At 40.7% G+C, this 23,872-nt stretch overlaps 1 protein-coding gene across 3 annotated transcripts in view; it reads right to left on the bottom strand.

Annotated features, from left to right (window-relative positions):
• TBX15 (T-box transcription factor 15) overlaps positions 1 to 23,872 on the bottom strand; it is a 106,644-nt gene that overhangs the window by 60,819 nt on the left and 21,953 nt on the right. Inside the window, exon 1 of one of the 3 annotated variants that reach the window (XM_033197631.1) lies at positions 3,177 to 3,481. The exons of the other annotated variants lie outside the window; for them this stretch is intronic. The gene's annotated coding sequence lies outside the window, so the exon portion shown is untranslated. Of the gene's footprint in view, positions 1 to 3,176; positions 3,482 to 23,872 lie in introns of those variants that run through there. 3 annotated transcript variants of the gene reach the window in all.

Here is a 23,872-nt window from a genome sequence, read left to right as displayed (position 1 = left end):
TGATGCACTAAAGGTGAAGAACTAAGCAGCCAATTTCTAAACAAGTGTAATTTAACTATGACTTCTGGAGAGAGTGCCCCTGAAGGTGGCAGTTTCAAAGATATAAGTAGGATAAACATTTGAGTACAGCCAGGAATGCCCTTCAGATGATCCCAGGAGACCATCAACTACTCCAAGTTTAAAATCTACTCAACTCACCATGCAAACACAGAAAACCATCCTGTTTAGTAAATATAACATGGCTGACAACAATGTAACAACCTCTTCAGTAATCAAAATTCATCCATTCAATGAATCATTCATTTGTTCAGCAACTAATATTCATTTTCTAGACTGGGCCTGGCAATGTACTAGGTGCTATTAGGGGCACAAAATTGAATAAGAGATGATCCATGTCCTCAGGAGCTTATACAATCATTTAGGGAGAGAGGATATGTCCATAAATAAGTCTAATAAAAGTAGAATAGTCAAAATCCACCATAGCAGACAGCATGCTGGGGCTTAGGATCCAAAAGACTGAGTTCTTGAGCTCATCTCTCCTCTTTCCAACCATCTAACCTTAAGCAAGTCACTTAACTTCTTAAGCCTTTGTTTTATCATTTGTAAAATGAGGATATCATTTGTATCTACTTTGTGAAACTTTTATGAACTATTAACAAGGTGCCTATGTATGTGTATTTGCACTAATACTTTATCAACAAAAAAGATCCAGACATATGAATGCTAATTTTCAGGTACTATTATCTAAGAGAAATAACAACAAAATCCTATGGGAGTTTAGAGGTGAGAGAAATCTCTCCCAGTCCAGGGATTTTTTCTGGGCCTAATGAAGATACATCTGTGAGATGCAAAGGCAGAAATGGGGGAGAAAGAGAGTGGTCTTCTAGGAAAAGGGAATTTTCTGGCAGAGGAATGGCAATAAAATCTACCAAACGTATTTAGAGAGCAGCAGTCTATGTCATTCTGACCACATCAGTGTTATTCCTCTTGTATCCTCAGCACCTGGAACAGTGTCTGGCACCTATTATGCACTCAATAAAGTGTTTTTGTTGAATGAATTAATGAATGAAATGCTGTAGGTTTAGCAAAGTAAGAGAAGAGATATAGCCAGAGAAGATCTGGGAGGGTAGGCTGGAGCCAGATGAAGAATCTTGAATGCTATTCTTCTCATCTTCTTCCAGGAGACAAATATATCCCTAGTAATGAGGTGTCTTAATTGCATGATATGTTCCCAATGAAATCCCTATTAAATCCCAGGGTCACCTCCTGACATTATAACCTGAACTACTGGAATCCTACCAGCTTTTCCTTGCATGACTGTGAGCTGTGTCAAACTGATTGGCGAGGTCTGACCCGAAATCTTTCAGGGGTTGCCACTGAGTTCAAAGAGTTCAGTCACTTCTGTGAGTAGCAGTCAGTCAAACACCTAGAAAATACTCAGATACTAACTCTCCTCCACATTACCCTAAGAAGAGAAGGTGCTTACAGTCATGAGGATAAAATAAGGAAAGGATCAAGTTCTTCTACAAATGCTAGAGCTAGTAATGCTAAGGGAGAGGTAGTGAGACAGAGACACCCTTCTCCTTCAGGGACAGAATGACTGCTGTGCTCACCAGGTCCCCTACACATCCAGTGTCTCTGTTGTCTGCAATGAAGTGGGGTTTCCAGAGTTGCTGAGAAGTAAGGGAAAAGATTACAAACCTCCTTTAGAATTCCACAGACCCAGATTATGACTGGGCAAGCTACTTAACCTTTCTGAGCCAATTTCTTCATCTAAAATGGAGATAGTGGATACCATGTGTCTCAGTGAAGCCCCTGGCACACAATAGGAATATACTTAATATAAATGCTTTCCATCATTTGGAACAGAAAATGACCATATGGGTTAAGTCTTTTCCCAGTCACTTCCCTGTCCCTATCAGAGAGGCAGAAAGAAGACTTTCAAATGAATAAATGTGAACCTCACTAAAGAAAATGTAAAATATAGAGTGGGAAAAGATCACATGATGAAGAAAATATTTCAGGGTCTAGAGCAAAACTATCAAAATTGAACGGTGTTAGGAGAAATGGTGGAAAGGCAGAAAAAGGGAAAAGCAGAAGAAACAATGAAAATGCCGTGTAAGGAACCCTGCTTTTGTGTGGGTCTGCTTGAGTGATGCTCTCTTGGTCCACAATGCCTGGCACAATATCTGAGAAGGAAAGTGATAAGGTCTAAAAGAAGAGAGAAAAACGTAGATCACTAAGAAAAGAGGTATATTGGGTTTTCAGTAAGGAAAATGGGCCAGGGAGCAAACTCTCACCTTGAACAGAGAAGAAGAGAGAGCAATTGAGACTGAAGAAGCTGCTCAAAGGCATTGTTTCATGAGAGGTGGAAAGGATAGGGCAGAGCTTGGAAGCTGCAGGAAGCCCTGACTCCAGATGGACAGCCTTGTCAGAAACACTCACCTGGCTCAGGATAAGGAAAACACACTGGGAAGGCAGAAAAAAAATCTAGTACCTAGGTGAGGCTCCCAGGGAGCATGAGCAGGAGGCCTGAAATGTAGGCATTTTAACCCTATTTTGAGACTTCTACAAGGGAATACACCCACTGTCACCCACCCAGAAGTATCAGAGAGAACAAATTGACCCAAGTCTCTCCCATTTCAAAACTTCACCTCATCCACCATCCCACACCACCTTCAGAAACCCTAAAATCAAATGCTTTGATGGCAGAAAGAAATTCACTTTTGGGGCACAAGGAAATCATTGAGAATGAAATCACTGAGTGTCTTTATATTTACATCTCAACAAACCCAGATTAAGATGCTTGCAAAACTTAGAATCTCACCCTCACATCCCAAGCTCCCAGACCCTCCAGGAAAAGTCTTCCTCCCAAGTCTCTCCTGTCTTTCTTTTTCCTCTAAAGTTCTTCCCAAAGGGGAATGAGTCATCAAAGGATGCTAACCCCAGGGTGGATTTTTTATGATGGCCAAGAAAAGGAGGGTGGGGTGAGGTAAGCAATTGCCCTACTCTGTCTTCTGTGTAGAAGGCTGATTTGGGAATCGCAAAGTGAACATGTTATTCTTAACTCCATTCCCGACTCCTTGAGTCATTCTGACCATGTCACTTAATTCCACTCATTCCATGGTCAACACCCTGGCTTCAGCAAGCCTCTGTTTTTCCCCAGGCCTACCTACCTTGAAGGGTCAGAATGACCCTTGAAGAGACAGTGTCCTTCAAGTGTGTCAGCAATTCAGAAACGGACAGCTTCCAAAATAGCTGGTGTGCTGTTGAGTGTCTGTTGCCTTCTGAAAGAGTGGCAGTGTCGCCGAGACAGCAGGATTTCCTTGCCAAAGTTGCTCCTACCCTCCTCCCCACAAGACTCTGCCCTGCCTCTCCCTGTCCCCGCCTAGGAAGACTTTGAGTCCAGGGGCCATGGCATTTAAGCACTGTCAGAGTTCCCACTTCAATTCCCACAGTGGTGCCAGTTCAGCATCTGTCATGATGACCCAGCCTGAACTGTATTTAGAAGCTTGGACATGGCACCATGTTCCAGCCCATCTCAGAGTGACAGGAGATTTCCTGGGCACCTGGGCTTGCGATTCAAGCACTCCTCCTCCCAGGGAATGGGGGTCAAAATGACTTTCCTCTGATGTTCTGTTTCCTTCTTAGGATGGCGTCCTTCTGTTGGAGGCCTCTTCTCAGAGTCAATCTCCATCAATGCTATTACACAATGCTGTTTAAAAATCCATACTTTTTATAAAGTTTGCAATACATAGCAGAGGAAAGAGAGGAGAATAGGAAAGTCAATCAGAAAATGAGTTTAGTACTCTGTTCATGGACTATTCTTACAAAGATAAATTTCCCAGAAAACATAGCCTGGGAGTATTCAGAACCTACCAGATAATGCCGGTGAATTGAGAGAGCCTATTTCACAACTAAGTGGGACAGTGTATAAGAATTCATTTCATCTTCTTGGCAGCAATTATGCCAGTCTTTCAAGCAGCATACTAGAGTCCCCCCAAAATTGTAAGTTAATTCTGGTCAGTGGTTAAAAATTAAGTCCATTTATTTACATATTCACATTAATCTCCACCCACACAGGCAGACTGATAATTGTGTAACACTAATCAGGTAGGCTATAAGTTTTGAGGGTTACTGCACACAGAGCAGGTCTAGGTCCTCAATCTGATAGATCACAGGAGAAAGAACGGCTTTTTCTCAATTCACCCCAACTCTCTACCCCACTTTCCCTAACCAGAGTTCCCTGGAGACACCCTGTCATTTAAAAGGCATCAGTGTTTGGTCTCTCCCATTCCTGGGCAAGAACCCAACACTCAGAGAATGTGGTTTTAGGATCATGGCATCTAATCCATTCAAGGATTATTTTCCCCCCCTACTGTTCAGATGGGTGTGTTAATCATCACCTCTCTTCGTTCTGTAATAAATTCAACCCTGGCTAATTCCAAACCTCTATGCATCACTGGAGTTTAAAGATGGCATTTTGACAGGTCAGATATTCAGAGTCAATGGACCACCAACCAGTCAAAAATCTTTAAGTACTTTTAGGAACATGTGGAAGTAATTTTTTCCAAGAATTTACAAGTCTGGAGGATGAGATCTTATTGATGGTGTATGAGCTGTTGCATATATTAAAGTATTACTTTATATACCATATTCTACATATAATCAACATTGATTTACGAGTGAGGCAGATTTTCTTTTTTATACCAAGTACTACATGAGTGTTATCAAATGCAAATTACAATAAAGTATACAATATATTAGCATCTTTTAAAAAATAAGACTAGAGTAAAACTATAAGTGAATGTGCGATGAGTACACGTTTGAAATGCAAATGTTATAGGCTAGGAAATTTCATAGATATCAGAATATTTTATATGACACTTGCTATACATGTACATTTTAACTACAGCCATAGAGATGAATCTTTTTATAAAGAAAAAATATATATAAAACACTGACTTTCAATTATTTAAATGAAGAGGTTATTAACCTAAAGTCAATGGACAGGCTTTGGAGGTTTACAAGTCACCTAAAATGGTAAGTTACATTTGCAAAAGCTTGTGTGCTTTTCTGGGGCGAGGATGTATGGGATTTATGAGATTCTCAAAGGAATCTATGACTTTAAAAGGCCTTAAGGACTACACTGGTTTGAAAGGTTTTCTTCAAGTGTAATAAACATCCAACTTTCCAAGCTCTCTTCCGCTGTAACAAAATGCATTTTCCCTCAGCCAGATACTTACAATGAAAGAAAGCTTCAAAAGAATATGGCACAGAATACTAATGCTGCATCTTAATAAAATATATTTTTATCTGTATTATGAAGATGAAGAGATTGTGTTTCTCTGTGTAGTAGTGAGTATTAAAATGACCACCTGAGACCATCTTACTTTCTCTGTATGGTTCCTTATTTTCCATTGATCTTTATTTTAACCACACATACACATATGTATAAGTTGGATAAATTATAATCCATATTAATCTACTTACTTGGGGAAAGCAGATGAATTGTAAATTATTTTTGAGTGAATGAAAACATGGCTTTTCCTTTGGCCTTGCTGCTTTTACTCTGGTTCTCTTTTCCCTTGTCTCCCAGGAAAACATTAGTGGCACAGGAACCCCAAGCTCACCAGGTTCTTTCTCTTTATATGTGCCAAAAGTCTACACAGCAAGTCTGCTGTTGTGGGACTTGCACTCCCATCTCCTCACTGGGGATGTGCTCTTAGTCAATGGTCCCTGTATCTCAGAAGAAATTCCTCCACCTCATGTCCTCTAAGGCAATGTCTGCATCTGGCAGTGGGGTTGAGAGGCAGCTCCCCAGGGGAAGCTGGACACAGTGAGTCAGTGAGGCTGCCCCCGGTAGGCCTGCCAAGGCTTTCCTAAAGGCCATGGCAACAGAGCCTGCCCATGAGAAGAACATTTTGGTGAGCTCAGTTTGTTTGCTACCAAGAACCTCCTTGTCCTCACAGCTAAACATCTATTTTTACCACACTGTGACACTGAAAACTCTCTGCTGTCATTAAAGTGAATAGTAAACACAGTCAACTCTGCATTAGTTGTCATTTTATGGTGAAAGGAACTCTGGGTTCAGAATCAGAAGGTAGGAGTGTTAGTCCTGGCTTGGAATCAGAAAGCAGGAGTGTGAGTCCTGATTCTGACTCTACCTAGAGATATGATCTTGAGGAGCCATTTAACCCTGTGGCACCTCAGTTGACACATCTGTGAAAAGTGGAGAAGGAAACCTACTACTTACCCAACTCAATGAGGCACCAGCAAAATAAAATAGTGCAGAGGAAAGCACTTTGTAAATTATAAAGCGCCTTATAAAATGTAAGTTATCATTACTACATTTAATCATTTACCCTGCAGAGATTTCTCAGTGTGCTCTAAATACCATGCTTAATCTATACTTGCTAAATCCATGCAGTGTCCATTAGAGATGAGGAAACTGAGACTCGGTGAAGCAAAGTAGTGAAGTGAGAAGACCTGTTTGCTGAGACCCTGGGTTGTCTCCTCAATCTTGTCCCTGTCTCCCCCAGCAGCAGTACTTCACTTACTCTTGCTGAGCAACCTTTGCCTCATTTTTAAAATGGAGACGTTAACTGCTTGCTCCTATGAGACAAAGATCTAAACAAAATGACCTCCCCAGCATCTTGTTCCATGATCTGTGATTCTGCAAGATGTGAGCAAGGTCATGAGTTATCTTGTGGTGCGGGGGAACTAGCAGCTAAGTGTGCTGACCAATGGACCCCATTTGTTCCTTTGGTTTCTGAAGCATAGCACCTGGCCGTCTCCCCAGTGGTGACTCTATGAAGAATCCCAGTACAGTCAGGGTCTCTATCATGCTAAGTGCCTTTTCCTATACTCTGATTCTCTGTTAAGAAACATATGTAGCAACTTTTCACTAATGAAGCAAAATAACCCATTTTATAATGGGCGGAGGCAGATAACATCTTTAAAAGGTCAGTTTACAGTCCACACCAAGAGATTAGCTCTATAATATATCCTCTTATACAGAGGCCACTAGGCTGCAGGATAATTAGTACAGCCAAATTGCTCTAATTATTTTCAGCAAAAGAAGGCTTTGCTCAATCCAATGGCAAAATGTTCCAGGGACTGACCCTATGGGATTCCGAGACCAGCAGCAGAGCTGGCCTTCTGCTCCCTCCTAAAACAAAAGCTAGTCCCAAAGAAACCTCAGGTTTCACATAAAGTTGTGCAACTTCTCTAGGGTCCAACCTGCCTGTCTCTTTTCCCCTCTGGGCCTCAGTGCTGTTCTTCTCTCAAAACATACCTCACTTTGCCTTTACCTCACAGAGTCACTGTGGTGGCAGGACTCAATGTTTACAACTGTTTTTCAACTCCACAAAGAAACAATTAATGAAAGATGTTGCTATTGATTCTCATTTCTCAAAATGATCTTCTGAAACACGCTGCTTGTTGCCTCAGAGGAAGTGACTTTCCTTCCCTCTACAAAGACCCTACCATGGTTTGAGTTGTGATTACACATCTTAATTCAGTTCGCACAAGATAAATATTACTATTTACAGATAAATGTTCTGCTAACTCAGCCCCTAGAACTCAGTACCAGATTGATTAGTGATGTCTTTCATGAACACAGGAGTAGGGAATAGCAGCATATGCATTACATATTTATTATCATATTATTTCTAAGGTCTCTACTGGGATGCTGCTGTGCATGAATTGTCACAATACCCTTCTTACCTGCTTTCAGGAAATAAAAGCTATTGTGTCATTGTTCATCTTTTATGTTATTCTTTCCAAGTGGCCCAGATTTTCCAGAGGCATCTGAGAGGCCACTAATCTCTCCCCTCTAGAAATAAGGTCATCATGTTAGCAAACTTCCTCTGCTCTGACACAGTTGTGGTTTTAATGGAGAACTAATGTCTTCATCAGTATCTGTGCTATTTCACACTTCATTTCCTCCCCAACTCTTGGATGAAAACCATCCAGTCCTGGTGATTTACTTTGCGGGAGTTTCTTTCAAGTTTGTTTCCTTCTCTAAAGATGTCACACAAGCATTTTCAGGGCTCCAGCTGGGGAGCACCCAGCCTTGAAACATCAGTGTGTGATCAAGTCACTCAAGAAACCCAACGTCCTTGGCAGGGGCCTGGCTGTGAGGCCTCTTAGCCGAGGCCCTTGAGTCTGAGGATAAGAGAAGCAGCTGCTACTTTTCCTGCCTTTCCGTCAGCACTGGTTCAATGGCTTAAGATGGTCCAGATTGCCAGGACCCCAGAACTGGGAGAAAATGGGAGAAAAACACAGACACCTTGAACTCATGATCCACTATTCAGGTTGTCTCCGGATCGCTCAGTGAGTTTCACAAAAATCTCAAAACAACCTTGAAGAAAGAACAGTCTTAAAGTTCTTTTACATGATCCATAGTTGTAGCCATCCCCTGATCCAGATTCTCCAAGACAGTACTTATTTCCCTTCTGTGGTCCTCGAGATACATTTGCATTTAAGATAATCTCCTACTATCTGGCTTGAAAAACCATGGGCACACAATAAATACCTTGCTTTTAACTTGATAAAATTCTGGCTACATGACACAGCTCAGAGAAGCAAACAGGGAGGGTGAAGGAAGAAATTGTAAAAGACTGATTTTCAGTGGCAGAAGGCACTCCCTCTTCATGGTAATAGTCATACACTCTCGGGGTCTAGGCATATATGGCTTGTGGAGGAGAGATTTCTCTGCTGCTTTGAGGCCTCTGGCTTCATCAGGACAGGCTCTTGTCCGACTTGTGCTTCACTGAGAGTGGACAAAGACAGGATTGAGGATGCAGAACCCAAGATGAAGCCAGCTCATGCTGAGCCAAGACTCACTGACATAAAGAGGAGCTCTTTCTTCATGCATCCTTGGGGCAGAGGCCACATGATGTGGTCTCATTTTGGCCTTAAACATAGTTTAAATGAAGACAAGAGCCATGTTGGACCATTAAAGTATCTCCTAATAGCAGCTGAAGAAAATACATAAGCACCTTCCCTGACAGCAAACTCCAAGCACAGGGTCAAGCTGTGGCCTTCCCAGAAAAGTCTGTTGAAGTGGTAGTGGACTGAGCTGCCTGACCTCTCATGTAGCTTGGTTGTTGTTCTTCTGTTTCTTAAATGAACATCTGATATTCATACCTTGATAAGTATGGGCCTTTATTATTCTCTGATAGGAAAGCTTAACTCAGAATGTCAGCGATATTTCAAAGACCATCACAAAAAAAGGAAGAAAAAAACCAGCTTCAGTTCTCAAGCTTGCCTCATAGTTCTCATTGGAGGATCACGTGGGTCAGTCCAAACATCAGCATGTGGTCTTGGTTCCTTACCAAATGAGGCAGTGGTGATAAAAGAAAAAAGTCCAACATGCCACTGTGCACTCTGAAAAGACACTAGCATCTACTGCCCCCCAAAGAGCAATGCACAAGAACAATCTTCATACTGCAACGAATTTAAAGTCTTGAGAAAAGATAGAATCATCACACCATTCAGATGCCATGTAGCTAGCTATAAAAAGAATAAGATACTACAGAAAACAAACTACAAACTATGACTACATCTTTAATGTCACAAAATAACCTGGCTTGAAATAAATTTCCTTGACAGGAGAAAAAAGATTCCTTTTATCCAGAGACCAGAAATGTTCAAACTCCAACTGTCATAAGGATAACAAAATCATGAGAAAGGAGTTTACCTCCCAATGTAGAAGACATTTCCCCTAATTGGCTTGGCATTCTAAATTCTTGGAATACACAGGTAGCAGCTAACATGCAATTCCCAGAATAAGAAGCAACGACAACTCTCTCCTAAGAAACAGAGGTAACCTGTGCCACCCCTACCTCTGCCAGCTGGAGAAAGTCCAATGGAGGGGTTTTGAGTAACAATAATAACACTCATCGGCTCTGAGCCCAGGGCAGGAGAGGCAGGAGATCTGTGGAGTCCCAGAACCCTGGTCCTTCCTCTCTTATTGGCAAGGTCTCCAAATGGTTCCTGAGCTCTTCTTGGCAATCACTAAAGGTCACCTGCCGCAACCACAGGTGCCTTTTTCTACTTTGCCTCATGCCCTTGGTTGCAACATCTCCTTGTTCCTGATTCCAGGTGGCAAAACCTAAAGGTCACCATTAACCTGAGCCAAAATTGCTTCCTGCTCCCATTATCTGCCAATTTGCACCACACACTCCGAAGGTCACCAACTTGATGTTAGTGTCCCAGCCCTATCTGGGCCTCATTGCTTCTCCACAGCTACAGCCCTAACAAGGTTATGTCTCTTCCCTGTGCCATCCCTGGGTAAGGGTGGGAGGGCCCTGCTTCTGCCAGTGTTCAAAATCTGAATGTGACTCTCTATCAGTGCCTTCAGCTTGCAAGAATGTAGGGCTGCAGTGGAAGTTGATATAAGCACACTTGACCCTTGAACATCAAGGGTTTGAACTGTGCAGGTCCACTTATATGTAGAACTTCTTTTGCCTTTGCCACCCCCGAGACAGCAAAACCAACCCCTCCTCTTTCTCCTCCTCTTCAACTACTTAATGTGAAGACAATAAGGATGAAGACCTGTGATAATCCACTGCCACTTAATGAACAGTAAATATATTTTCTCTTTCATGAGGTTTTCTTAACATTTTCTTCTCTCTAGCTTACCTTATTGTAAAAATATAGTATACAATACATGTACAAAATATGTATTAACCAGCTGTTTATGTTATTGGTAAGGCTTCCAGTCAACAATAGTCTATAGCAACTAAGTTTTGGGAAAATTGAAAGTTATATCGAGATTTTTGGCTACACAGGGAGTCGGCATCACAACCTTCACATTTTTTAAGGGTCAATAATATAGAAATAAAAATTTAGAAAAAATAATTTTCTGTCCTTAAAATCAACCATGTCTTTAGATTCAAACCAAGACTCTAAATTCTCAAGTATTTTAAATGTGAGTTCCCATCTCTCTCAGTGCCCTTACTGAGTGTCAACAGTCTTATGCCCTCTTTTTTCATAAGACATTTTACAGTCCTGGGCCAACCATCAGTTTCTGATGTCTAATCCCTCCTTCTCCTAGGCAGTCTGCCCTAACATAGCCCTAAATACCTATAGATGCCCAGACTAGGCACCTACATAAAGTATGGCTAAACTTCCCAAGTGGGCTAGCCATAGTAGTTTTGACCAATAAAATATTAGTAACTCTTTGGCTCAGAAAGGTAATAAGGACTTTTTCCTTGGCCAAGAAACTACACTAGGAGCCACAAGAGACAGAAATCAAGTATTTACTTTACTTGAAATTCTGCTATCTCGGAAAATCAAGTACAAGAAACGACCAGGAAAAACTGTCATCAGCCAAGTGCCTTTAGCACTTGAAGGAATGGTACATCCCATATTTAGATCCACCCACAGCTCAGGCTTCTTAAAGCAGAATAGAAGTAGGAAAATATGGCTTGAGGAAAGAGAGGCACTTCATGTTTTTTAAATGTATAAACCCAATACTGACATTTTTCCATGCTGCCAAGGACTAGTTTCTGAAAAAAATAAAAAATACACCTGTGGCAAACTAACTATATTCTCTTTAAGATTTGCTTTTGTGACTAAATTAATTAAGGCCACAGGTATTTTTTTAGACTAGTGATTTTTTTGGTTGTCCTCTGAACCTAACCCTCATAAATGAGTCACTTGAATTTAACTCATTCTAAATGCTACTTTTTATTTTAACCCTTATAACACCTGACTTAGCCAACCAAACATAAAATACAAGATATAGAATAAATACAAAATAGAATGTACATATAAGAAGAGATAAAATAGAATCTTGGCAAATTCCAACTGCTCCACATCCCCAAGAGAAAAATTTGGTCTCTGCTGTTTCACTCGTTCCCAACCTCCCACTCTGAGTCTTGGGACCCTTAGAGCCTCACTCCAATTAGAAAGAAAGGTAAGAATGACCCTCAAAATTCTAATTATAAAACACATTTTAAAGTGAAATTTCATTATTTCACAACTCATACAATAATATTTCAGATGGGAATGGAAGTGAGATGAGAAGGGCCATGTGCCTATAATATGTTTGATGTTACACATATGGGAATTATCTGAAACCCATGTCTTCCTAACCCACCACCAACAGTTTATACACAGGGTTGTTCCAGGTTTTTTCTTTTTTTAAGCTTATTGGTTTTCACTCTCAAGAAAGTCAACAATTCTCTTCACTATGTGACATTTTTTGGTGAATGTTCTTTTTGCCCCTACAAAGGTAGATATTATTTCAGCAGATCTGAATTAGTTTTAATAAACAGTCTGAAATGAACAGTCAAATTGTCTTTATTTGCAGAGGGAGTGAACTTAACGAGAATATTGTAAGCTATCTATAGTGTCCTTTGCCTACCCTTCTAGGTTCTTATAACCAGACAAGACCTAATAAAGCCAAGGTTCTATCCCTCAAGATTTGTCACATGACATCCAGGTGATCATGGGAGAAACACTAATCTTCACATGGACACTTGGAAGAGCATCATTCTAAATAGCTATTTTCCAGAGGCTGTCAAATCCTTCTTCTTCTCCAACATGTAATCAAATCAAACTCTAATAGGAAGACTAAATATCACAAATCAACAGTCAGATGGACCTCTGGAGACCAAGGAAAGCTAAGGAGTTTCCCTGCTTGGCTGGGCAAAGCAAGGATCAAAGGAAGCTTGGAGTGGTTGGAATATCACAGCACTGGAACAGAGGTCAGGTATTTGGCCTTTTCCTGGCTTTCAATGATATTGAATACAACAGATAAATTAAGATCAAGGAACAAAGCAGTTCTAAAAGCACCAGCCTGTCCCCAGGAGATCCCAGGAAAAGAGTCATCATCTACCACGAGCCAGATCTTATCTTTACTTGGAGGAATGCCTGTCTAGTTGAGAGTGGATTACATACAACAATGTCTAATCAGAAGCCCTACAACATGATCACAGAAGGAGGCAAACTCATCAAGAGCATTCACTTGGCCAAGTAAGTAATCCTAATTCAGGCACGGGACAAAGTAAATGAAGTTCACTATGTTCCAGCTCCTGATTAACCATATGTGTGTAGAGAGGTGATTACCCAAAATAGCAAGGGAGCTCAATTGCTTACGGGAAAATCTGACCCTTTAAGTTAAGGCAAGAATGGCCTGCCAGCAAATCTCAAAGACAGGAAATATTTCTGGGTTTAATAATTCAAACCAATATTCATTTCAGGTTGGGGGAATTCTCTAATCCAACTGTTGGTTTCCACAACTGATGCACACAGGCATCTCAGCTGGAAGCACTGCATGATTTTATAGGCCTTTGTTGAGCATACTGCTCAAGTTCCTTCAGAGCCTATCCCCATCATAAAGAGGGAAGAGTCCCAAGCACCACCTTGGCTAGAAGAATTACAATATATCATGCTTCAGGCTTCATCAGGCCCAAGAGTGAGACCCACAAAGGGAGTGTGAAGAAGGTAAGCCACCTTTTCAGAATCCCTCTTCATGGGCAGCATAGGAGTCACCTACATGGCATCACTTTAGGGTTGCCAAGAAGGCCTCCCTTGCCCTAAGTTTGCCTACACCTCACCATGGAAGATCAGTTAGCCCACAGGTTTATTTTTATCTAAAAGGGGCTTTTAAATATGTGGAAACTCCCTTCTTTTAAAAGGTTATCTGCTCTTTAAATATTAGCAATGTGATTTTAAAAAAAAGGATGTTTAGGAAAAGTTAAGTCTGGAACTGCTATAGTGATTTTGCCTGTACAAGGGAAACTCCAGAACCACCCAGGGTTATAAAATTAAGCTAACACAGAAAAACTTTATACTGATACACAAGTCAACATCTCACTATATCTCCCATCTCACATATCCCAAAGCAGTTGGGGTTGTTCCAGAAAACCAATCAATCAATGAATAATGGGAGATGCAAATAAGAATGATTCAGGACCCTGCTCCCAAGGCTCTTGCAATCTAGTGTGTAGTTAGTGTGGAAATACAAAACTATTCAGCCAGAAAAAAACCTTGGCCTGCTTTTCTGCGAGGCAAGACATTTTCTGCTACAGTCTAGAAAAAGAGCTCTCAGAGCCATTTTACAAAGAGTAAGAACTCCCTGCTCTAGAGCCATTAGAAAGTGAAAAAAGGCAGAGAATCACATAAGGTCATCCTCTTCTGTTTCAATTCGCTGACCCTATTCTAGACTTTATGGAATGCTTGTGTACGGAAACTTAACAAAACCCAAGGATTAGTTACAACAGCCCACTCTTCCCTATGTGTGCCTCACGGAGATTTATAGTTCAGGTATAAAAGATCATCTACCAAATAGTTATCCTTCCAGGCAAAGTAAATGAGCACAGAGTTTATCCTAGGTCTTCAAAGACCTCTCATCTTAACGGCTATGAGCTGTGGGTCATGCCTGGCTTCTCCATCCATAACCTCCTTGAAGATCTCTAATTAATAGGATTAGTGCCCCTTATAAAAGACACCCCAGAAAGTGGCCCTACCCCTTCTACCACATGGCGACACAGCTAGAGGGTGCTATATATGAATGAGGAAGCAGGCACTCACCAGACACCAAATCCCAAATCTTCCAGCACCTTGATCTTGAACTTCCCAGCCTCCAGAACTGTCAGAAATAAATTTCTGTTTATAAGCTACTCAGTTCATGGTATTTTTTCCTAGGAGTCTGAACAGACTAAGACAATAATCTTGAATTAGCTCTTAGATTAGGTAAAAAAGAATACTAGTAATGGATATTAGGACAAATGGTAAAATGTAAATACCAACAGATTGTATCAATGCATGAGTCTCCAATTTACTAACAAATAGTTCAGGAAAAAAAATTGGTATTTATGTATAAATGTTTATACAAAAACACACACTCACAGAGAGGGCAAATGGAGCAAACTATAAACAATTTGTGAAACTATGTAAAGGGTAACATGCAGGAGTTCCTTCTAATAGTTACTGTAAATTTCCTGTAAACTTAAAATTACATCAGGATTAGAAGTTCAAGAATGTTTAATCATTTTGGAAAATTATCCCAAAAATTTTGAAAAAATAACCACATCATCAGAAAGCTGAAAAATATTCACAGCCTTTAAAAAATAGATTAAATCCACTAATACTTCAAGATTACAGAAGTCACAACAAAAGAACATTCAACCTAACAAAGCTGAAGGTTCTGAATGGGTTCTCTAGTTCCTGCCTACCTCCATTCCTATGAGAAATTTAGAAAATTATACTTGGCTACTGAATGTTATATTTAACTAATTACTATAATGTTAAATAAAATTCAAACTATTGTGGAACAATGAAAATAATTGAGCATTGAAAACACAACCATGCGCTTGACAATAATCAAGGAAGAAAAAGGAAATGAAGAATTTGGTCAGAGTCAGACCAATCCAATGAGGGTCAGACCTTGCCCCTTTGACTTAGAGTAATGCCTCAGCCCCTTGCTCTACTCCAAATCCAGGAGGTGGGTTTCTCTAGGGCAGGACCAAGACTGGAGTGAGGTGGGCAATGCACTGGCCTAGAGCGAAAAATTTGAGGGGCACCAAAAAATTCAGCAATCAAGATAAATAATATTTCAATGCAATATTTTTAAAAATTAAAATTAATGCAAAAATTTGCCATGAATGAAGTTATCAAAATATTTAATAAAATAAAGATAGTGCTATGGACTGAATGTTTATGTCCCCACAAAATTCTTATGTCAAAATCCTAACTTCCAATGTGGCAGTTTTTGGAGACAGGGCTTTGGGGAGGTAATTAGGATTCAATGAAGTTGTAAGGGTAGGGGCTGGTCCAGTGGGATTAGTGCCCCTATAAGAAGAGGGAGCAGAGAGTTCGTTCTTTCTCTCTACCATGTGGATGGACACCTGCAAATCAGGAAGAGAACTCTCACCAGAGCCCAGCCCTGCTGTACCTTGACCTGGGACTTTTAGCCTTCAGAGCAGTGAGAAATAAATTTCTGTTGTTTAAGTCTCCCAGTCTATGGTATTTTGTTATGGCAACCTGAGCAGACTGAAACACACAGGATCAGTATTCCTGATTTTTCCTTTTGCTTCAGGTTCCAATATCACTCCAATATTTTGATGTTTAGTTCAACATAGTTTCTTTTACATTAATTCTGAATTTTTAAAATACTGCACTAAATATTATTTATCTTGATTAGTGATATAACTTTTGCCTCACCGTAGTCCTGGCCCTACCCTAACAGACACAGTCTAGGACTCCATTCCCACTACAATATCCTTCCATATTCCCACCAGCCCCATCTCCCACCTCCCAGAGAAGTAGCTAAATCCTCGTGGTTCCTGGGACTGTATTTCACCAATGTCTTATCTTATTAGGCATGTTGAGATGCTCACCAATTAATACCAACTCTACCTGGCCACTACCTCCTCTGCTTTCTGATGGCCTAGTTCAAAAGAAGAAAAATATTAAACAGCTATCTCACCCTAGAAGGAGCAAAAACAGAGGCTGGAATAGTAAACAAGAAGGAAGATTGGTAAAAGATGGGTAGAAGACCATTCTTAGTGTTTCAGTGTTATAAATACTAATTAATAGGGAGGCTCTCTAATTTGGGAAGAAAATGTCTTAGCGGTCATCCGAAAGTATATCTTTATACACACACACACACACACACACACACACACACAGAGAGAGAGAGAGAGAGAGAATGTGTGTGTGAAGTTAAACATATACTCTAGTAACATTCCTTGTGGGAGAGGGTAGAAATTAAGAACAAAGGAAAAAAGGGAATGTAGAATAGAGTGGGAAAGGTCAACAATTAAGGCCTCCTCTGCACCAGGAACTGTGCTAGATACTTCCCACATTACCTCACTGAATTCTCCCAACTATGAATGCTGGGCTGTGAAGGATACACTCTGATCCATGCCAGAAAGCCTTCAGGTGAATAAGAATATGTATTTACAGACATCTGCAAGAGAGACCATCAGCTCTTCTTGGGAAGGCAGACAGCAGTGTTCTGCCAGGTGTTCAAGCCTTGTGCATCTGAACATGAAATGTACAAGGTGTTTCAGGCCTGAGAGATTATGGTCCTTGATATTTCTAGTACCTAACCTCTGTCAGCACTGTAGGGGCTCCAGTCTCTGTAGCTGGAAAAAACACAACAGCCCTGCCAAGCTGAATTGAGCCTTCCCTGGAGTTACTGCCACTGCAGCACCGGTTTCACTGCTATTGTGTTTTCCCTAAAACCAACTTAACACTCTGAGCATCAGCAAAATATAGAACGTTGTTCTCCAGAACAGTGTCAGTCCTACTCCAGCCCCCTAATTCATCATTGTTAAATACTGAATGAGCTCAGTTCAGTGAGCAAGGGGAGCTACATATAGACCAAATGAGAACGAGATGAAATCTGACTTCAAAATCAGAATAAACACAAACGTCTGCAATAAATTCAGTACATCCAAAGATGCTCTGATTGCAACTAGAGTTAGGAGGCAATTTCTTCTCCTTGTACAGACACCTGAAATATAGTACTTTGGGGTGGAGCAGAGAGGCATGTTTCCTGTGGCTTCCCAGAGAAAAGCCCTAGACTGAGACCAGCTTCTCTGAATCTCTCCTGCACTCCAAGAAAAGGCCCAGCAACTTAGAGATTGGCAAGACAACTGCAGGACTAGCTGAAGAATCACTGGAGCAAAACAAAACTTGAAGAGAAAGAGAAAAAAAAAAAAAAACAAAGAAGAAAATAAGGGAAGGCAGGGCAAGGGAGAAGAACGTCTGGCAGGAGCCTGTGGTTTGAGTGAGGCAGGATGGGGGACCCCCTGGCTATTTCTGCCTCTGCTTTTGGCGGCCTCTCCATCTTGCTGTGTTTATGGGCCTGACGTGACTTTCCACCCAAGTACGCCTGCTAGGCTCGCACTGGAAAACTTGCCACCTTCCGCTCAGTTCAGGTTTCATCTGATTCACACCAGGAAGCTCTAGTTTCGAAAGCCCCATGCATTTTTTGCAGCTGAATGGAAACAACTGGATGCAAATTAGACCTAGCGAACACCTACAGCTCTTCATGGCCCTTGCACCTCCATCTAACCTTTGAGGCGAATGGCTTGGGTGGCCAGACTCAGTGACTGAGCTTCTCCAAGCTTTGACATCCACAGCTGCCAGCTTCCCAGGACCCAGAAGAGGAGGTCAGTTCTAAAAAGTACCAAAGTTTACACAAAAAAATTGAACGACCAGGAGGCCAAACTGGACAATGAGAGGAAGGGCTGCAGGGAAGGCCTGCCAGGGTAGAAAGCACAAGGTTTAATTTATAGGAGATGGCACAGCCTCCCAGGCAGGCTACTGAGTGACCCAGTAGTCTCCCTCAGGATGAGGGCTTCATGTTCCAAAGTCCAGCTGGTGTGAGGAAATAGGGACAAGCGGCCACTCTGACTTAGTCATCCCCAGTGTTTGCTACTTGTTGCTTTGAAGGGAGGAGGGAGGGCAGAGCTGAGGTCTGGTCAACACAGCAGTGGCTCAAAGTGCAATTTAATCGTCCTGGACTTGGCCCAACCCATCCTCTTGGTGTGAGGGAGGAACAATTTGTTATTGCTGCTGTCATCAACACTAAGCAGCCATGGACAGAGATCTGCAGGCAGCAGCAGTAGCAGGAAAGGCTGGGGAGCAAAAGAAGGGGGTGGCAGTTGTGCTGAGCTATAGGAACCGCAGGAGAGTGGTGGCCCCCAAGGACAGGGAATTCATGCAAGTTCCTTCTTCATCCAGACCCTGCTGTAGGATACTAAAGAGACTAAAGAGACTAAAAATGATTTCCTGTCTCCCCCTTCCTAACTCAGGCTCTGTGCTCCATACTCTGTCCATATTCTGTCGAGACACTCCTCACCCTGTGTTTCATTTGTCTGATTACATATGTCTTCTTAAGAGCGGAGAATGGTGTTTACTCATCTTTATACCTCCCGGCACCTAGTACCATGTTTGTTGAATAAGTGAATCAACTATTGCTATGATGAGAGTGTGATTCATTCTCTCCACTGAAATTGAGCATGTACTTTTGTACAGTCTCAGTGTTTGCAAAGTACTGCTGGGAATAAGGAAGCCATCTTCCCTGGGGAGAAGGAGCATTACTCAAAGTGCATGGGGGGAAGGGACATGTCAGAAGAATGCCCCAATTACTATGTAAAATTCAGGTTCCTAGAACCTTCCTCTGACTCTCTGAAGCAGAAGCTTGATGATGGAGGCCAAATAAGGACAAGAAGTTTCATCTCACTAGATCCCCATATTAAGTGTGAATCCTGAGGCCTAGGGAAGAAAAGTGATTTGCTTAAAATTTCCTATCCAGTACTTGCAGATCAGGGAGTATCATCTGTCTGACCTCGTTCTTTCCCACTATAAGCTGAGTCACTTCCATGAACATCTCCTTGGTACTACCTGGGGGACTCTCTGGTGAGCTCTGAGGGGAATGCAAAGATGATTAAGGCACTATCCCTGTCCTCAAGGTATGTACAGTCTAAGTGCTGAGATAAGACCCTCTCCTATAATCAAGACAGACTATGGTACCCATGCTGAAGCAAATGACAATGGCTTTGGTCTTCCTACAACCCAATATATGGATGTTTACAGAAGAACTTTTTAAGTTACAGTCAACTTCTACTTTTCCAGAAGAACTACAAGATGCCAGGATTAACATTTATATCATGAGGATATGCCAATTTTTCAAAAGTTCTAGTACATTAGGCTCAAATCCTAGCCAACAAAATTTCTTTTTTCTATGAGGACAGTGTTACACAAAAGGCACATTCATTTTTTGCAGAACTCTAAGGAAAACTCTGTAAGGGTCAATTACTACAGACCAGCACTGATAAAATGTTTGGCTATGTGAGCTTACAATTTGTTCCAATATCAGATAAATAAAAAATTGACTATAGCCTTTTTAGACAAACCCTAAAAACAGCCTTCAACTTCTGGTTGCCTACATAACCTCAAATCGTGCCTACATTTCCTCAATACATAATGACAATTCAGCTGATGATAAGGGTAACCATCATCACTTCTCTCAAAAGTAAAACAGGCTACTTACTCTTGTCTCTGTGGCGAAAAGCAACCAACAACATTCCCTTCTGTGTTTAAATGACAATGACGCTCATTCCAAAGCCTCAAAATATCCTAGATGGACAAGTGGAAAACTGATAAGGCTTCATGAACTTCAGTGAGCCACCTCACTACCCCTAATCAATAATGAAATACTGGTGCATCATATCAAAGTGCTCTCAAAAATGGCCAAACCAAGTGCTAAACTAAAGTTTTCATGTCCCCAAAAAGTATAACCTCTAGGATTTAAGGGACTCTCTCTACCCCTTTACACAGTTTCCTCACTCTATTGGTTTATATAGCTATACAGTGACGCCTTCCGTCGGAATCTAGAAAATTGATGGCAATGATGATCTTTGGAAAATATCCATCATGAACACTACCACTTAGGTAACTGGTTTAATTTAGAAATGGTTATTACATAATTAAATTACAAGTTGGTAGGAGAGATCTCAAAAGCAGAAATAGTTCATGACAACCCCTCAGTTCCATTAAAACTAAAACTTTCTAGAAAAGGGAAGAAGGAAACTTTTAAGAAATTTGCTTTTCAGGAAGATGGCATATTTGGAAAATGGAGATAAGAAACAAGTCACTTTTAAAAGTTTATCATTCAGGTTTATCATTACATTGTCTAATCTCTGAAAGTCTTTCTAACCTTTATGCTATAAAGCCTAACATTCTTGTTGAAAAAGAAAAGTAGGGAACATACATCTAAGTAAATAAAACAATCCATGACAGGACCTCACATCCTTAGAGCAAAACCCAGCTATAATATTAACTCACAGAAATAAAGAAAACATGTGTTTTTATGAGGTTAAAAAATACAGCAGAAAGTTGATTTAGGATATTATTTAATCTAAACTATTACTAACCAGGTATTTGAAGCACGTGTTCATTGAATCAATCCTCTCCTTTATAATGTCTTCCTAAATGCTTTGTTTCAGACCTGTATTACTGCTTACCTGGACCACCACAGGCATCTTCCCTAGTGACAGTAGAAAAGATTTCTAGTTTCATTCTTACTTGTTTCCCTCTTCTGAGCATCAGAATACATCGCTAAGGCCTTCTGTACTTAGACAGGGCTATGATTAGCTTTGGACTGTGACATACTTAACTTACAGGCTAAGGCCCCAGTGTAACCCTCTTCCCTAGCCATGGCAATATTGGAAGTCAAGTGTTGAGATGGCGGAACTATAAAATGAAAGCAAACTGGGTCCCTGAGTCATCTCTCAGAAGAGAGCCATGCTGGAAGATGTCCAGATTTCTCACAGTATTACAGACTATTACATCAGTGGGTCTAAATTAATGAACTCTTCTTCTCAGTATTTGTACTGTTGTACAATCTCCTTCCACACTGACGCTGAGTTTAGTAACACGACTTGCTTTGGCCAAGTGGACTTTTGTAAGCATGATGCAAGGGTTGATACATGTTTGCACACTGGAGCCTGTCCTCTTAGAACACATCCTCTTAGAGTCCAGCTTACATGCAGTGACAAAATCCAAGCTAGCAACATACAGAAGCCACGTGGAGGAGAAAGAGGAGACCATCTGACAGCCAAAATGGAGACTACAGACATACATCCCCTATTAGGTCATCTCAGTCAGCCATTTAAGCCACCCCAGCTGAGTCCCCATGTATCATGGAGCAAAGATGAACCATCCTGCTGTGCCCTGAATACCTGACCCACAGAATCAGGAGCAAACGAAATGGTGTCACTAAGGGTTTTAAGGCACTAAGTGCGGAAACTGATAACTGAAACAGTGAGCAAGAAATAAACTTGTATATATTAAGCCACTAAGACTTCAGGGTTTGTCACTGCCATGGGGCCTAACCTATCCTGACTAAACTCATATCTCCGCATTTCTTATCTTTCTCCATTCCATGCTTTAGCATCCTATTTACTACTGTGACATGAATCTTCCTAAGGCATAGCCCTGATTATGTAATAGTTACTGACATTAATAGATCACTAATTGTTGATTACTTTAATTCTTATGACAAAACCTTTATAGATAAGTAAATGGAGGTCAAAAGAAATTAAGAAACTTACCCATGTTTTCAGAGCTAATAAGAATTAGAGTCACAATTCAAACCCAGCCTAAGCTCATAACTACTCTCCTCCTTGAAAACTTCCAGGGACTCCAAACATCTACTCAATTATCCTTTCTGCCTAGATTGTAAAGTTTTTAGGGCAGGGACTATTCCTTACTCATCTACATATTGCAAGTGTTCAATAAATAGTTGTCAAATTTAATTGAATGGGCTATTTGTCTCAGGCCTCTTGTAAAAACAACCTGAAGACTGTGCATGGTGAAAGAAGGCATATGCACTGGGTCAAATCAGCCACATGGCTCATAGCTGCTTGCAGCCACTCTTTGGAGAAAGGTGGGAATAGCCAGCTGGAGTCATGGTTTGGGTCCCCCTCCAGGCTTTTCCAGTGGTTCCAATTCTTTCCTACTACAGGAAGAGATAAACACCCTTCATATATTTCCTCTCACCCCCAACTGCAAGGAAAACAGTAACACTAATTAGTTGTAACAGGGTGTTCATTTCACACAGTTCTCAGCAGGTTGCCCTGCCGTTCTTTGAAATGGTCTGGAAACAGCCTTTATTTTAAACATCTGAAGATAATTGAACCAAAGTTGCACCCAGAAACCCTGAGTGACATGCTTTTTATTCTCTCCTTTGCTAACAAGAAATGTTTGCTGCCATTTCTTATTTACTCAACACCTTGAAAGCCTCCGGCACTGAAGACCTGCAACCCAGGATCCTAAAAGAATAAGTTAAAGTAATGATCGGTAATAAATGGAGGAACAGGGAAGCCTGAGATATTAAACAAAACCCTATGCCTGTTTAAAGGGAAGAAGGAATTACTCTACAAATCTATAAACTTAAGCTCTGTACCTGGAAAAAATGGGGAAGTTGGGGGGAGAACAGAAGAGAATTTATGATGAAATCAATTTGCAAGCATTATACCCTTCAAATACAAGGGTATTAGGTAGCAAAGACAAAAATGTTTTCTAATACATTGTTGGCAAATGGATAGGAAAATGGGCTGTCATACACTGTGGGTGGAAGTGTAAATTGAACAATCTTTCAGGAGGGTAATCTGGAATAACCATCAAAATTGTAAATGCCATGACTTCAACTGTACAACTCTACTTCTAGAATTTATTCTATAAGTGCTATCACAAGAATGCCCAAAAATAATCATGGAACCTTATTTAAAGAAGGAAATGACCGGAAACAACCTGAAGGCTCATCAAAATAGGTTCAATAAACATTACGATAGATCCACACTATGGAATTCTATTAGACTTTTAAAAGAGGGGGAAGTGGAGAACCTGCAAGAATGACTATTTGACAGTCTCCAACACAAGTTCAAAACTAAAATTATAAAGTCTAAAGTACTATATGTATTATGCTACAATTTCTCTTTTAATTTTAAAGGTTTGTACATATACATATGTGTGTATGTGTACATAAGGACTCATATATATCATACATGTATCTGGAATGATGCAAAAGGAAACGTAACAGTGGTTATCCCGGGAGAAGCTCAGAAACTAGGGATGGGAGATTGCTCTTTACTTTATGCTTCTCACTGTTCATTTTGGGCTATTTGGATTTTTTTAAAGTATACAAATTATCTGAGTTTTTTTTAATTTATAAGTAAAAAAGGAGAAGAAGTAAAAAGTATCACAGCCTATTAGAGAATAGAAGCTGTGGCCAACACAATCTTCTCAGGCACAGCGGTGCACCTGGTACTTTAAGATGAAAAGAAGAATAGAACCAATCTTGTGACTCTAAGGTTTTGATTCAGTCTTTCAGGGA

This window comes from Trachypithecus francoisi, unplaced genomic scaffold, assembly GCF_009764315.1.
Source record: "Trachypithecus francoisi isolate TF-2019V2 unplaced genomic scaffold, Tfra_2.0 Lachesis_group5, whole genome shotgun sequence".
Taxonomy (NCBI): Eukaryota; Metazoa; Chordata; class Mammalia; order Primates; family Cercopithecidae; genus Trachypithecus; species Trachypithecus francoisi.
Note: the sequence above shows the minus strand (reverse complement) of the source record. Positions and strands in the feature narration are given on the sequence as shown.